Source organism: Oryza glaberrima, chromosome 4 (assembly GCF_000147395.1).
Source record: "Oryza glaberrima chromosome 4, OglaRS2, whole genome shotgun sequence".
NCBI classification, from domain to species: Eukaryota; Viridiplantae; Streptophyta; class Magnoliopsida; order Poales; family Poaceae; genus Oryza; species Oryza glaberrima.
The window spans coordinates 8,512,491-8,517,583 of NC_068329.1; positions in this window are offsets into that span (position 1 = coordinate 8,512,491).

Sequence of the window (5,093 nt, forward strand, 5' to 3'; positions counted from 1 at the left end):
GATTTTTGAGAGAAAACACATCCATCATGCGACGGAATGCACCTCTCACCGATCATTCGCGAGTACAAAGAGTGGAGGGCCGACTTAACTGTCAAAACCAACTTAAGGTGGGACCAAACCTTTCTTAACCGTCATCCTGTCATACACTGGAGAAAGGTCGGTGAGAATGGCGGTTGGCCTCCCCCATCTACTTTCACATGGCAGCTCCCGATTGGATGCTAATGGCGGTTATGGGTGCACCGACCTCCCTAACTGCCATTACAAAAGTCATTTCGTACTATAAAAGGAGGAGCTCATTCACTTGGAAAATACACAGCACAACAAAATAGAGTACAACTCAGTTTCATATTTTAGGCTTTACTTTAGTATGTTGGATTTGTAAGAGAGTGAGGAGAAGCTCCGGAATGAGTGCACCGAATTTCCGGAGGAGTGTAGGGTTTGTCAGCATTCTTCCATCGGAGTTCCGGAGAAGCGCCGCAGTTGTTATTTAATTAGTTTACTTAAGTGAGATATATCCTAAATGGTGCGGTTCATCGCTTAGTTTATAATTAAGTACTCTAGTACTATGACTCTACATAAAGAAGGAAGTTCGGGCACGAGGCTAGAGTAGTAATCAATAACTTAGGCGTGGTGTCTAGGTTAGCGTTTACTTTTGTTTGTTGTGTGCTGAGAAAGTAAGGTAGGTGGTAGGTGGTGGTAGGCCTATCCATCCTTTGCATCCCTCCACGTCCGAGTACATCATAGAGCTCAAGGCTGGACATAGACTCACCCTGACAGACCAGGAGAGGGACGGTGCCTGAAGCATTCGATAGAGTTTTACCTTTAATTTAAGTTATCCAGTTAAATCCATAGGAGTCTTCTCTAGCATATCCAATCATCAATTTTTGTCCTTGGATAGAATCCCGTTCTTAGATATACACACACGTTCCTTATTATTTGATACACTTGGAATACTCTGAAGTGGAGTACTACAGTGGTATCCGTGTGCTTGTGGATTTATTTGTGTGCGTAACAAAAACCAATAGTCATGTGCATGACCCTGATCACCCTCATCACTCGGCCAAGTGTGCGAGAGAGTGGCGAGCGATGCATGGGGATCGAAATCGGTTCCAATAATAGAAGTGGAGAATGAAAAATCAGCACTTAGGAACTCAATCTATTGGTAGAGCCAGTAGAAATCTATTGGAACCGATTTTTGAAAAGTAAAATAAAATTACTCGACAGGGAATGATATTGACATGTTATTGGGGATGCTATAACGCTATAGCAAGCATGCAAGGCTAAATTCAATTTACAATTAGAGAAAAAAATGAAAATAGTACCTTTACAGTGGAAATAATTTTTCTTATTTATGTTTCTTTATGTGTAGATTGAATTTAGACTTACATGCATGTGTGGCGTCTTATATCATCATAATTTATCTTTTTAAATTGTATAAAATTCTTATAACTATTTAAGCCACCACATGTATATACCTAGGTGCTATGTGTTGAAAATATTTTCCGATGAGCTAGCAGTGGTAGCGCCTCTATCTGCGCTGGCTTGTGCCACCTAGGAGCTTGCATGGTAGTGCCTCGGCGTCAGTTGAGGCGGCTGGCCGCCGCACTCGAGTGATTTGGCTATTCCAATGCGAAATCACTAATAAGCAGCCGTTCGTCCCACGTGATCGTTTCTTTAACCGTTTTCCGTAGTTTTTCTTTTTAGGTAAGTTTATATAGGTAAAGTATATAAATTTAAAGTTTACGAAAAAAAAGTTTATACACCTAAAATTAATATGTTGAAAGTTTATATACCTGATTCAAAGTCAAATTTGGATTCAAATAATTTTATGTAGAATATTATATACATAATGCATAAAGTTTATAATGTACATATTTATAGGTATAAAGTCTACACACAAGAATGTACATTAGATTTTTTTTCTAGTTTCTTTCACTTTTTAGCTCATTTTTTAGTTGGTTTGAAATTTATCAAGGCGCAGTAGTAAGAGGAGTCAGAGAGAGCCGTGTGCACATAGGGGGCACACCTTATCACGCACCGCGACGACCTAGCCACTAGGTGTCCCATTTCGATATATCCTATACTGTACGTGTTCACAGGGTATTATTGGGTAAATTACAGTAGGTCAAATCAAGGACCTGTATTTGGATGAAAAAATTCGGGGTGAATGTTAGACAAATTTTGGAATTTTCATATATTTTTGCTGGATTCAGATAATTTTAATAAATTCATATAAATTTGTAACCTTTTTAGGGGGGGGGGGGGGCACTTCCTATACGACATTTCAGAAATTTCGAACTGGAAATGGAAAACCTGAACCAAACATATCAAATAATGTTGGCCTGCCAGTCTATGGAGCCGCCCTAATTGAACCTTCGGAAGAACTGTTTAAACTCTACGGACGCACCCTAATTGATGGCTGATGTGAGTGCCTCAATATTGTTTTTTGGGCCCAAAAGATCCAGTAGTTTCATGGTTTTTAAGTAGAGACTGTTGTCTTGTAACCAATGTATTAATGGTTTTAAGTAAAAAAACAAAGCATTGTATTAATGGTGGGTTGTAAGATAAGCACAGAGAATAACCTAAAAAGGAAAACAGGATTACAGAGGAAAAATGAGAAGAAGGAAAAAAAAAAGGAAAAAAAGCTGAAGAAGAAGGGAAGGGAAAGCTGAAGAACATTTTAGTATGTATGGATCGGTGATGAGCCTAGATCAACTAGAAATTACAAGACAACAGCCATCCGGTGCTTATGTTATGAAGGCTCTGTTTTTCGGACTCTGTTTTATCGTTATCGAGAACACAGTACGTACATATGGTAAGCCCGAATTATTGATTACATGTGAAAATCCAATTTGCTAGCTAGCGCTTCAATATACTAATGAACAGTATTATAACACCGAAATTCGTTCCGTTTCATTATATGACAAATTCTCATTTTGCGCAAATCCTATTATAAAAAATCTGCATTAATGTTAAGTTCATGTCAAGGGCAGACTTAACATGATAGATAGGTCGATCGGCCCACACTCTCTCCTGTATTGAGCCACTCACACTAGTCATCACCCATCAGATAAGAGGACTATCAATGATGATGTATTCAAAGGCAGATATAAGAAAACCAATCATTGTTTCATTTCTAATTTCGTGGTTCTGCGTCCCTTCTCTTTGAGCCTCCCGACTGTTCGTCTTAATTGTCTCCTTTATCACGCCAGTGACTATGCAAGCCGCAAGCGTAAGTCCCGCATGTGCCAACACAGTACACGCTCTTGCGCAGGCCCGTGGTCTGCCCTGTGAACTGCGATGTGGTGCCCGCTTGCCTAATGCCATAGTCAACTTCCGGGTAGAGTAGGTGACTTCAAAATTGTACTCTTGTTTTGTTTATTGGATGTTCTTTTGTGTCTCGATTTATTATTGATGGTACTTTATATTTTAGTAATTGCTCTTGAAAATATAGTAAGTGTGTTGCGTTTGGTTATCTTCATCGAGCATATCAGTAATATCTTTATTTAGAGGTTCATCCGCTACTGACTCATGTGGTGCAAATTTTTTCACGATAACCTAATCAGAGCATTAGGCATGCCATGAGCAAACCGTGCTACACATTGCCTCCATTGGTACATTAATTTCACGCGGATGTACACGTGAACTAAGAGCCTGAAAGGCACAACTGAGCTTGGAAGCTGTCGGCATGCTGTCTTTGCTGCTGGCAAATTCCTTTCCTGTTTCAACCCTGCAATTTCGCTATCGAAATTCAATTATTGGAGGTGTTCACGTGTACATGCAGATAAAGCAGGATGTAACTTGCTAATCAGATTATCCACCACACCCTCCATGCATTCTGCTGGAAATATCGCAGCAAGATTAACTGGACAGCAATGGCAATACGTCTCGTACGTTGATGTATGGCTGCTAGAGATACACCTTGGGAGATTCCCAAACCTTTTTCTTTCTTGCCCAGATATATGCAGCAAACGAAAGGAACAACAAAAAAGACAAAGGTTTGAAGAACATAACGCGTATTGCCAACTTGCAACTGCAAATGTGGTTACTGAAGTTTCCATTTATATACAGTTTTAGATTGAGATAATGGAGATTTTGTTGAGCAAATGAAAATATTCGACTTATATACTGAAGTGCACTCATAAAGATGTCATGCATATATGCAAACCTTCGGAGATAATAGAAGTTTTTTATGAATTCATAAAAAGAAACTTTTCAAAGCCTCTTTTAAATGGAGAAAGAAGAACACCAACAGTACTATAACTTTAGGACTCGAACATGGCTTTGACACTGTAAAAACGTGATATCTTGCTGAAGAACAGTGCAAAAATTATTTGTATCTGTTTTGGAGAGGGTTTTTTTTATCATTCATTTTGTTTTGGAGGTGCAAATCACATAAAATTTGCAATTCAACATTCATCTTGTAAATTGATCAAATAGGTCATTCATTCTGTTTCGAGCGTGCAAATCATATAAATTATTCACTATTAAGTTGGATACCCTGTTGATTTCTTTTGAGCACAGTGTTGACCATGCAAGCAAAGGCACATGTAAAATAATATGGAGCCTAATCTGCATTAGTACTTTTGACCTTAAAGACGTAAGGTTGGCTTACCCATGTGGTTCACATGCGCATCATGTTATGCACACCTTAAGATGAGTTATTGTTTGAGTATTTGTGAGATGAGTATTTACAATCAAATTTGGCACATAGAGTCGCAATTGGAAAAATATTATCGAAATTCAGAAGGCGCCATGTTTCCATCATGGGGCTGATCTGACCGTCACCTATGGGCTAGTCTGACCGGCGTGTGGGGCTGGTCTGATCGGTGGTATGTGACTGATTAGAGCAGCAGAGTCCGAGTCTGGGTCGAATTTTGTGGGGTCTCCGATTTCCTTGAATGGGAAGGTGTTTTTCGAGTTCTTGTTGATATCTACCCTGAATTTGATGTAGAGGAGGACCTGTAGGAGGTAAGACTAACACCAATATAAGGGCCAAGACCGGTTCAATTGAAAGAAAAAATCTACCTTTCAACAAAATTAGCCAATTGAATCATTTTATCAATATTCATCTACTTTTTCATCTAGTTCTA